The following is a 13,177-nucleotide window of genomic DNA, read 5'->3' on the forward strand; positions in this document are numbered from 1 at the left end:
GCGGAGTGTCCGAGGTGTAAATAGGGACCCAAAAGGTCGGTCAAACTCCCATAGGCCGAGCGGTGTCTGTTCCCCAATCAGTACACACTGCTATCCTGCAATTTAGACAGGGCTATAGTGACCTGAGGAAGAGCTCCGTCCCTGCTGATACTAGAGCTCTAGAGAAAAGCGGCCATCACAGACGCCCGCAAGCTCCGCCCCCCAACAGGTAAGTTTTTATTTATTTTAAGGTAGTTTGTATATTGTAACTTTAATTTAAAGTTAGGGTGTGTTAGGTTTAGGGCTTAATAGTTTAATTTAGTAGTCAGCAACCATCTGTCCTGTGTTCCAATGACAAGTTGTGTTTGCTAACCCAAGTTTATCATTTAAAAAGGCTAATTGATCATTAGAAAACCCTTTTGAAATTATGTTAGCACAGCTGAAAATTGTTGTGCTGATTAAAGAAGCAATACAACTGGCCTTCATTTGATTAATTGAGTATCTGGAACATCAGCAACTGTTAGTTTGATTACAGGCTCAAGATGACCGCAAACAAAAAACTTTCTTCTGAAACTTGTCAGTCTATTCTTTTTCTGAGGAATGAAGGCTATTCCATCCGAGAAATTGCCAAGAAACTGAAGCTCTCCTACAACTCTATGTACTATTTTCTTGACAGAACAACACAAACTGGCTATAACCAGAATAGAAAGAGAAGTGGGAGGCCTGGTGCACAACTGGGCAAGACGGCAACTGCATTAGAAACAGATGCCTCACAGGTCCTCAACTGGCAGCTTCATTTAAATAGTACTCGCACCAGTCTCAACGTCAACAGTGAAGAGACTCAATAGTAGTTAAATGTCAAATAAATTTGCGGGCTATAGCTCAGTAAAATACGTGGATTATATATGTGTATTTGTTGTCCACTTAAACTATATTACAAACGTCATATCCCATAAGTATAAACTGGGATCTGTATTTAAATTCAGAGTTTGTCAGGTAAATACCTGGTGCTTTTAAGTGAAATTTATCACAGTTTCTGTATAGCGTATCAGACGTTATTGTGTCAGTGCTTATTGGGTTAGCAAAGCATATCGGTTAGTGCATGGTTCTTTATGGTGATCATATCATGAGTATTATATAAAGAATTTGAACCTGCAATGTCAGTGTTAAGTATTAAACTGACAGTCCATATAGAGTACGCTTACTATTGCATTACAATAAAGTAAAGACAATTATCAATTAACACTTTGTTTCAGAGCTTGTCAGTTAAAAGCCTAGTATTTTTAAATGAAAATATCATAGTTAGCGTATCCGACATTATAGTGTCAGTGCTTATTAGATTGACAAAGCATACCGATTAGTATATGGTTCTTTGTAGTGAATATATCATCAGTCTTCTATAAAATGTCTGAACCTGCTATGTCAGTATTTGGTATCAGACTGACAGTTCATATAGAGTGTGCTTACTATATCATTAAGTTAAAGTCAAGATATTTATCGAATAACGCTATGTCAGAACAGGCTGTCAGAGAGGAGCAGTATGAACGCTTGACGCGTGTTTCGCAACTGCTTTTCCAGAGGCGTCCGGCCCGGCCACCACACAAGGTATTTAAAGGATCGTCGACCAATCCTGTGGTCGATTACATTTGTTCAAGTCAGCATTGACCTATCAGTATCATCCTAACAAAATTAGTGTCAAGATGACGAGTTTTCGTCATCGTTATTTAGACCAATAGAAGGTGGAGGAATGGGGGGGTGTATGGTCCTAAGATCCAATAGATTCCCTTTGTGTGTTTACATTATAGTTTCTTAATGCATATTATAAGAAGAGAATAAGATGCAATTGTCAGATCTGAGAATCGATAATGTATAACATGTCCAAATTGGCGGTATAATAGTTCTTTTCATTATTTTGCACAATTGTTTTATGAAGAAACACCAAAAGAGTTATGTAGGTAGATGTTAGGTATATGAATTACTCTGCACCAACAAAACATGAGCTGTGATGCTAATGCAGGTATATTCATATCACCATATATTCATACAACTGTGTGGTAACATATATTATTGATTTCAAAACTCCAAGTGATATGTATATGAACTGAGTTAGTAATTATATGACAGTTTATATTTATATGAGCTGAGTTAGTAAATATATGACAGTATGTATAGGAGACAGAGGATCTAATCAGATAGATATTCACCCCTTTGTATGATCATTTATATCTGTTATTTATAACTGGTCTATAGTATATGCATAACATGTTTATTAGGGGGGACTATTTATCATAGATGAAAAGTGTCTATTTCTTTGTATGTCCCGTATGATGTCATTTCTTATAGGAAGGCACTATATGTGTTTATTTAATTAGGTCGATTTGATGTCATACTTTGCAACCGGAGGATTCATATTGGATCCTATTTTCATTACAATGTTCTTTATGTTACCACCCCATTATGGAATTTATATAGAGAGGAAATCATGTAATCAGACGGGCATATATCCATTCGTTTGTCTCTATTTTCATCTGTTCTCCATAACTGATCTGCAATGTGTATACAACATATTTGTTGGAGAGGACTGTTATATGTCCTGTGAGATATCAGTTATTGTAAGAAAGCACTATATGTTATCAGCTTATTAAGTCAATTGGGTGTCATGCTTTGCAACCAGAAAATCCATCTGGATTCTGCTTTCAATAGGGTATTCTCTATATTCCCACCTCTGATGCCCAGTGTTAGTTTCTGTAATATCCAGCATTTAAGTTCAGGTTTACTTTTATGATGGTCCATAAAATGCTTTGCAACAGATGTGATTTTTTTTACCCTTTTCAAGGTCTTTTTTGGCATTTTTTATATTTCCCAAATGTTCACCCAATCTCTTCCTGAATTCCCAGGGTGGACATTCCAATATATTTTTTCTTGCAGCTGCATTCCAAACAATACATTATATTGTATGTTCTACAGTTAAATAGTCAGTTGATTTTCTTTGTTCCTCCAGGAAAAATCGATACTTCCTTGACATTAGTCATGTAGATGCAGAATGTACAAGTGCCACAAGGGTATGTGCCTGTCAGGCCATCCTTTCTATGGTTTGATTTCTTTATGAAATGACTTTTCATAACTTTGTCTCTAATCGTCGGCGCTCTCCTCCAACTGATTGCAATTTTTTGTCCCACATTTTTCGCCAGATCTTCGTCACTTTGTAATATATGAGCATGTTTATTCAGTTTTGTAGTTATTTCTCTGTGGGCTGTATTGTAAGTACCAACAAATCTGATTCTTGTGTCTTTAGTTTGTTTTTGTTTGGGTAACAGTAGGTCATTCCTATCTGTATGGAGTGCCTTATGATAGGCTTTTTTAAGAATACTATTAGGGTAGCCCCTATTTTTCAATCTTTTTTTCAGTTCCTGTGATTCATACTTAAAGATGTCCATATTCGTGCAGTTTTGACGTATTCTTAGGAATTCTCCATACGGGATGGCTTTTTTAGTGGATGGGTGGTGTGCACTGTCAAAAGATAATATATAATTTGTAGCTGTTTCCTTTCTATGTAGTCTGGATTGTACTTGTCCAAACATGTCTCTTGAAATTGTTAAGTCCAGGAAGGTCACTTCTGTGTCGCTTATCTCACATGTTAGTCTCAAATTGAGATAATTACTACTGAGTTCATTTATAAACTGTTTACATAGTGATTATTCACCTTTCCATAGTATGACGATGTCATCTATATACCTGAGCCATAATAAGATGTTGTCTGTATATTGTTCCATCTTCTCTCCAAATACGTGTTCACGCTCCCACCAACCAAGGTATATATTTGCGTATGTGGGAGCGCATGCTGTGCCCATGGCTGTACCACGTATTTGGAGGAAGAATTTATCATTGAAGACAAAGTAGTTATGGCTCAGAACAAACTTTAACAGTCTTAATATAAATTTATTTTTGTGCGTATTAGCACTCGCCTCCATTTCCAAAAAGTATCTTACGGCATGAGTAGTATACGAGGGAAGTGAACGTACTATATCTCTTAGTCTAAGATCAATGTATCTTGAAGCCTGTTCACATAAGTTCCAAATCCCAGATACAACTGCTCTGCCTGGTGGTAGCTTCTGATTCTTGTGTACTTTCGGTAGTAAATACAATGTTGCTACTTTTGGGTTTGTAACAAAGAACCCTATACTAATCGGTATGCTTTGTCAATCTAATAAGCACTGACACTATAATGTCGGATACGCTAACTATGATATTTTCACTTAAAAATACTAGGCATTTAACTGACAAGCTCTGAAACAAAGTGTTAATTGATAATTGTCTTTACTTTATTGTAATGCAATAGTAAGCGTACTCTATATGGACTGTCAGTCTAATACTTAACACTGACATAGCAGGTTCAAATTCTTTATATAATACTCATGATATGATCACCATAAAGAACCATGCACTAACCGATATGCTTTGCTAACCCAATAAGCACTGACACAATAACGTCTGATAAGCTATACATAAACTGTGATAAATTTCACTTAAAAGCACCAGGTATTTACCTGACAAACTCTGAATCTAAATACAGATCCCAGTTTATACTTATGGGATATGACGTTTGTAATATAGTTTAAGTGGACAACTAATACACATATATAATCCATGTATTTTACTGAGCTATAGCCCGCAAATTTATTTGACATTTAACTACTATTGAGTCTGTGGTTAAAAAACTTATTGTAAAGTGCTATATGAACCAAGCTTTATGACACAGATTGATCACTGTGTCATATCAGAGAGGAGTTTTGTGTGTCAATCGTCACTATGACACAATTTTATTTGAACTAATTTTAGTAGTGGAATTCACCACTCTCTTTTTTAGATACTATGTTTATATAAAAGTTACATTTTAAATCACTACATAATACACCACACAAGCATACACAGAATTGTTTTTTTCTCCAAATAAGTGTGCCATATTATGCCTCTCTTTCTCTGTCCCTTCTCCCTTTGAATATAGAAATCACACCAGCAACCAGTTAAAGAAGTGAAAAATTGACTCAACCTTTCTGTTGTGTGTCTCTGTGTGCCACACTGAACATTGAGAAGAGAAAGAGCGGCAAAGAATTGTCTGAGGATTTGAGGACAAAAATTGTGGAAAAGCATGGATAATCTCAAGGTTACGGGTAGATTTATTAAATGCCGGGTGGACATGATTCGCTGTAGGGAATCATTTCCACTCAACATCGCTAAATGTCGACAGCATATGCTGTCGGCAATTAACATTGCACAAGCATTTCTTGTGAAATGCTTGTGCAATGCCATCCCCTGCACATTCATGGCCAATCGGCCACTATCAGGGGGTGTAAATCAATCCGATCGTAAAAGGTGGCGCTGCTTCTTAACTGCGATACGGAAACTTCTGCTGCTTGTTAAATCTAGCCCTACAAGTCACTCTCCAGAGATCTTAATGTTCCTGTGTCCACTGTGCTCAACATTGACAAGAAGTTTACAGCCCATGGCACTGTAGCTAATTTCCCTGGACATGGACGAAAGAGAAAAATTGATCAAAGATTGCAACGAAGGATTGTTCGAATGGTGGATAAAAAAAACTTGATCAATGTCCAGAGAAATTCAAGCTGACCTTTAGGCACAGGGTAAAAATGTGTTAGCTCGCACTATATAGCGACATCTGAATGAAAAGGGACGCAATAGTAGGAGACCCAGGAGGACCCCACTGCTGACACAGAAACATAAAAAAGCCAGATTGGAGCTTGTCAAAACTTACCTGAGGAAGCCAAAATCCTTTTGGGAGAATGTGCTATAGACCGACGAAACAAAATTACAGATTTTTGGAATAGCCCATTATTCTACTGTTTTCATAAAAAGAAATGAGGCTTTTAAAGAAAAGAATACAGTCCCTACAGTCAAAAATGGTGGAGGTTCCCTGATGTTTTGGGGTTGCTATGCTGCTTCAGGCACTGGATGTCTTGACTGTGTGCATGGCATTATGAACTCTGAAGATTACCAAAGAATTCTGTGGTGCAATGTAGGGCCCAGTGTCAGAAAGTTTGGTCTTCCCCAGAGGTCATTGGTCTTACAGCAGGACAATGACCCAAAGCACATGTCAAAAAGCACTCAGAAATAGTTTAATACAAAGAGGCCTACTTATCAAGCCGTCAACTTACTTGCATTCGACGGCACCAATTACGCTCGCCTAAGATCGCCTAACATCGCTGCCGCGGACATGAATACGCTCTCCAAAGTTACCAAAAAAGCTGTCAAAAAGCTGCGCACCAAGTACAGGGCGATGAGCAGCAGACTGTTGTTAACTGACAGTCATTGATCTCGCTGCTCTTTGGCTTTTTCCCAGCTTTATTGGTATACTGTAACTAAACACCCACACTATACTACACTGTTTTACCCCTATCCCGCTGCTTATGGACCCCGCCGCAACTAAATAAAGTTATTAAACCCTAAACCGCCACTCCCGGAGCCCACCGCCACTCTAATAAACGTATTAACCCATATCCTGCCGCTCCTGGAGCCCACCGCCACCTACATTATGTTACTAACCCCTAATCTGCTGCCCTCTACACTGCCGCCACCTACATTATGTTAACCCCTAATCTGTCCCCCCATACACCGCCGCCACCTACATAATACTTATTAACCCCTAATCTGTCATCCCCAACGTCGCCGCCACTTTATTAAATTTATTAACCCCTAAACCTAAGTCTATCCCTAACCCTAACACCCCCTAACTCCAATATAATTTAAATAAATCTAAATAAAATTCCTATCATTACCTAAATTATTCCTATTTAAAACTAAATGTTTCCCTGTAAAATAAACCCTAAGCTAGCTACAATATAACTAATAGTTACATTATATCTAGCTTAGGGTTTATTTTTATTTTACAGGCAAGTTTGTATTTATTTTAACTAGGTAGAATAGTTACTAAATAGTTATTAACTATTTAATAGCTACCTAGCTAAAATAAATACAAAAGTACCTGTAAAATAAAACCTAACCTAAGTTACACTAACACCTAACACTACACTACAATTAAATAAATTACCTAAATGAAATACAATTAAATAAATTATATACAATTTTCGAAAGTACAAAAACAAACACTAAATTACAGAAAATAAAAAACAAATTACAAGATATTTAAACTAATTACAGGGAGTGCAGAATTATTAGGCAAGTTGTATTTTTGAGGATTAATTTTATTATTGAACAACAACCATGTTCTCAATGAACCCAAAAAACTCATTAATATCAAAGCTGAATAGTTTTGGAAGTAGTTTTTAGTTTGTTTTTAGTTATAGCTATTTTAGGGGGATATCTGTGTGTGCAGGTGACTATTACTGTGCATAATTATTAGGCAACTTAACAAAAACCAAATATATACCCATTTCAATTATTTATTTTTACCAGTGAAACCAATATAACATCTCAACATTCACAAATATACATTTCTGACATTCAAAAACAAAACAAAAACAAATCAGTGACCAATATAGCCACCTTTCTTTGCAAGGACACTCAAAAGCCTGCCATCCATGGATTCTGTCAGTGTTTTGATCTGTTCACCATCAACATTGCGTGCAGCAGCAACCACAGCCTCCCAGACACTGTTCAGAGAGGTGTACTGTTTTCCCTCCTTGTAAATCTCACATTTGATGATGGACCACAGGTTCTCAATGGGGTTCAGATCAGGTGAACAAGGAGGCCATGTCATTAGATTTTCTTCTTTTATACCCTTTCTTGCCAGCCACGCTGTGGAGTACTTGGACGCGTGTGATGGAGCATTGTCCTGCATGAAAATCATGTTTTTCTTGAAGGATGCAGACTTCTTCCTGTACCACTGCTTGAAGAAGGTGTCTTCCAGAAACTGGCAGTAGGACTGGGAGTTGAGCTTGACTCCATCCTCAACCCGAAAAGGCCCCACACGCTCATCTTTGATGATACCAGCCCAAACCAGTACTCCACCTCCACCTTGCTGGCGTCTGAGTCGGACTGGAGCTCTCTGCCCTTTACCAATCCAGCCACGGGCCCATCCATCTGGCCCATCAAGACTCACTCTCATTTCATCAGTCCATAAAACCTTAGAAAAATCAGTCTTGAGATATTTCTTGGCCCAGTCTTGACGTTTCAGCTTGTGTGTTTTGTTCAGTGGTGGTCGTCTTTCAGCCTTTCTTACCTTGGCCATGTCTCTGAGTATTGCACACCTTCTGCTTTTGGGCTCTCCAGTGATGTTGCAGCTCTGAAATATGGCCAAACTGGTGGCAAGTGGCATCTTGGCAGCTGCACGCTTGACTTTTCTCAGTTCATGTGCAGTTATTTTGCGCCTTGGTTTTTCCACACGCTTCTTGCGACCCTGTTGACTATTTTGAATGAAACGCTTGATTGTTCGATGATCACGCTTCAGAAGCTTTGCAATTTTAAGAGTGCTGCATCCCTCTGCAAGATATCTCACTATTTTTTACTTTTCTGAGCCTGTCAAGTCCTTCTTTTGACCCATTTTGCCAAAGGAAAGGAAGTTGCCTAATAATTATGCACACCTGATATAGGGTGTTGATGTCATTAGACCACACCCCTTCTCATTACAGAGATGCACATCACCTAATATGCTTAATTGGTAGTAGGCTTTTGAGCCTATACAGCTTGGAGTAAGACAACATGCATAAAGAGGATGATGTGGTCAAAATACTCATTTGCCTAATAATTCTGCACACAGTGTACACCTAATCTAATAGCCCTATCAAAATAAAAAAAAAAACAAAATAAAAAAAACCCTAGTCTAAACTAAACTACCAATAGCCCTGAAAATAGAAGATGCCGTCTGGGTGAAGACTTCTGCCCGTCTGGAGGACCACTTCGCCCGGCTTGGATGAAGACTTCTCCCGGCTTCGTTGAGGACTTTGGCCCGGTTGGATGAAGACTTCTGTCGCTTCCTTAAGGATGGATGTCCGATCTTCAGAACAGTAAGTCGATCTTCAGGGGGTTAGTGTTAGGTTTTTTAAGGGTGTATTGGGTGGGTTTTATTTTTAGGTTAGGGCTTTGGACCACAAAAGAGCTAACTGCCCTTTTAAGGGCATTGCCCATCCAAATGCCCTTTTCAGGGCAATGGGGAGCTTAGGTTTTTTAGTTAGGGTTTTATTTGGGGGGTTGGTTGTGTGGGTGGTGGGTTTTACTGTTGGGGGTGTTTGTATTTTATTTTTACAGGTAAAATAGCTGATTTCTTTGGGGCAATGCCCCGCAAAAGGCCCTTTTAAGGGCTATTGGTAGTTTAGTTTAGACTAGGGTTTTTTTTTATTTTGGGGGGCTTTTTTATTTTGATAGGCCTATTAGATTAGGTGTAATTAATTTAAATATCTTGTAATTTGTTTTTATTTTCTGTAATTTAGTGTTTGTTTTTTTGTACTTTAGATAATTGTATATAATTTATTTAATTGTATTTCATTTAGGTAATGTATTTAATTGTAGTGTAGTGTTAGGTGTTAGTGTAACTTAGGTTAGGTCTTATTTTACAGGTACTTTTGTATTTATTTTATCAAATGGTAAGCCTAATGCTCTATTCACCTCCCGAATGGTCACTCTTCGACCTTCACGTTAAATAAACATGTTATTGGAGGGTGATATCAACAAAGAGAGACCACTTTTGGTTCTTAACTGAAAAAAAACTTATTTTCTATTTTTACTGTGTTATAAACATATTATAGTTAGACAAACTCTAACGGCTAGATTTAGAGTTTTGTCGGTAAGGACCCGAAAAGCTAACGCTGGCTTTTTTCTGGCCGCACCATAAAAATAACTCTGGTATTGAGAGTCCACATAAAGGCTGCGTTAGGCTCCAAAAAAGGAGCGTAGAGCATATTTAACGCAGCTTCAACTCTCAATACCAGAGTTGCTTACGCAAGCGGCCAGCCTCAAAAATGTGCTCGTGCACAATTCCCCCATAGGAAACAATGGGGCTGTTTGAGCTGAAAAAAACACCTGCAAAAAAGCCGCGTTCAGCTCCTAACGCAGCCCCATTGTTTGCTATGCGGAAACACTTCCTACGTCTGCACCTAACACTCTAAAATGTACCCCGAGTCTAAACACCCCTAACCTTACACTTATTAACCCCTAATCTGCCGCCCCCGCTATCGCTGACCCCTGAATATTATTATTAACCCCTAATCTGCCGCTTCGTAAACCGCAGCTACTTACATTATCCCTATGTACCCCTAATCTGCTGCACTAACATCGCCGACCCCTATATTATATTTATTAACCCCTAATCTGCCCCCCACAACGTCGCCTCCACCTGCCTACACTTATTAACCCCTAATCTGCCGAGCGGACCGCACCGCTATTATTATAAAGTTATTAACCCCTAATCCGCCTCACTAACCCTATAATAAATAGTATTAACCCCTAATCTGCCCTCCCTAACATCGCCGACACCTAACTTCAATTATTAACCCCTAATCTGCCGACTGGAGCTCACCGCTATTCTAATAAATGTATTAACCCCTAAAGCTAAGTCTAACCCTAACACTAACACCCCCCTAAATTAAATATAATTTTAATCTAACGAAATTAATTAACTCTTATTAAATAAATTATTTCTATTTAAAGCTAAATACTTACCTGTAAAATAAATCCTAATATAGCTACAATATAAATTATAATTATATTATAGCTATTTTAGGATTAATATTTATTTTACAGGTAACTTTGTATTTATTTTAACCAGGTACAATAGCTATTAAATAGTTAAGAACTATTTAATAGCTAAAATAGTTAAAATAATTACAAATTTACCTGTAAAATAAATCCTTACCTAAGTTACAATTAAACCTAACACTACACTATCAATAAATTAATTAAATACAATACCTACAAATAACTACAATGAAATAAACTAACTAAAGTACAAAAAATAAAAAAATATTTACAAACATAAGAAAAATATTACAACAATTTTAAACTAATTACACCTACTCTAAGCCCCCTAATAAAATAACAAAGCCCCCCAAAATAAAAAAATGCCCTACCCTATTCTAGATTACTAAAGTTCAAAGCTCTTTTACCTTACCAGCCCTGAACAGGGCCCTTTGTGGGGCATGCCCCAAGAAGTTCAGCTCTTTTGCCTGTAAAAAAAAACATACAATACCCCCCCCCAACATTACAACCCACCACCCACATACCCCTAATCTAACCCAAACCCCCCTTAAATAAACCTAACACTAAGCCCCTGAAGATCTCCCTACCTTGTCTTCACCTCACCGGGTTCAGCGATCGGTCCAGAAGAGGGTCCGAAGTCTTGATCCAAGCGGAGCAAGAAGTGGTCCTCCATCCGGTAGAAGTCTTCATCCAAGCGGGATCTTCTATGGTCATCCATCCGGAGTGGAGCGGCAGGATCCTGAAGACCTCCGACAAGGAACATCCATCCTGGCCGACAACTGAACGACGAATGATGGTTCCTTTAAATGACGTCATCCAAGATGGCGTCCCTCGAATTCCGATTGGCTGATAGGATTCTATCAGCCAATCGGAATTAAGGTAGGAATATTCTGATTGGCTGATTGGCTGATTGGCTTTAATTAATTTATTGATAGTGTAGTGTTAGGTTTAATTGTAACTTAGGTTAGGATTTATTTTACAGGTAAATTTGTAATTATTTTAACTATTTTAGCTATTAAATAGTTCTTAACTATTTAATAGCTATTGTACCTGGTTAAAATAAATACAAAGTTACCTGTAAAATAAATATTAATCCTAAAATAGCTATAATATAATAATAATTTATAGTGTAGCTATATTAGGATTTATTTTACAGGTAAGTATTTAGCTTTAAATAGGAATCATTTATTTAATAAGAGTTAATTAATTTCGTTAGATGTAAATTATATTTAACTTAGGGGGGTGTTAGTGTTAGGGTTAGACTTAGCTTTAGGGGTTAATACATTTATTAGAATAGCGGCGAGATTCGGTCGGCAGATTAGGGGTTAATAATTGAAGTTAGGTGTCGGCGATGTTAGGGAGGGCAGGTTAGTGGTTAATAAATATAATATAGGGGTCGGCGGTGTTAGGGGCAGCAGATTAGGGGTACATAGCTATAATGTAGCTGGCGGCTCTTTGCGGTCGGCAGATTAGGGGTTAATTATTGTAGGTAGGTGGCGGCGATGTTGTGGGGGGCAGATTAGGGGTTAATAAATATAATATAGGGGTCAGCTGTGTTAGGGGCAGCAGATTAGGGGTACATAAGTATAACGTAGGTGGCGGTCGGCAGATTATGGGTTAAAAAAATTTAATCGAGTGGCGGCGATGTGGGGGGACCTCGGTTTAGGGGTACATAGGTAGTTTATGGGTGTTAGTGTACTTTAGAGCACAGTAGGTAAGAGCTTTATGAACCGGCGTTAGCCCAGAAAGCTCTTAACTACTGACTTTTTTCTGCGGCTGGAGTTTTGTCGTTAGATTTCTAACGCTCACTTCAGACACGACTCTAAATACCGGAGTTAGAAAAATCCCATTGAAAAGATAGGATACGCAATTTACGTAAGGGGATCTGCGGTATGGAAAAGTCGCGGCTGAAAAGTGAGCGTTAGACCCTATTTTGAGTGACTCCAAATACCGGAGGTAGCCTAAAACCAGCGTTAGGAGCCTCTAACGCTGGTTTTCACGGCTACCGCCAAACTCCAAATCTAGGCCTAAGTGAACTATAGAGAAGATGATAGTGAACACGTATATCTGTTTAGGATGTTGTGGAAGTGTGTCCCAAAAGTGCAAACATACTTGTCAATACTGAAAAGGTATTAGGTAGTTCTGTCGTATATCGTTTCCAAGACATGCATACTGCTCATGATCGTGTATTATTAGAAATGTATCTTGTACCAAATTACTAATAACAGTTTACCAACAAGGATTGTAACTAGGAAAACAAATGAATTATGAGGTATAAGGAGGTAGAACAAACATGTGTCAGGTAGTAGATATGGCATTGATTGCTGATATTTAAAATGTATATGCAAGTGTATATTTATAGTATTTTGTTAGATTAGGTTGCTTGCGGTCATTATAAATTATACTGCTCTTTAAGTATCAGAGTGAGGACCAGGACACTCGGATGCTTTTAGGGTGATACAGGAAAGTTTCCACTAGGCAGTAAGACAGGGTTTACTCCAACTATAATTGAGGCCTATGGAGAGCTCAT

The sequence above is a fragment of the Bombina bombina genome, chromosome 2, assembly GCF_027579735.1.
Source record: "Bombina bombina isolate aBomBom1 chromosome 2, aBomBom1.pri, whole genome shotgun sequence".
Lineage (NCBI taxonomy): Eukaryota > Metazoa > Chordata > Amphibia > Anura > Bombinatoridae > Bombina > Bombina bombina.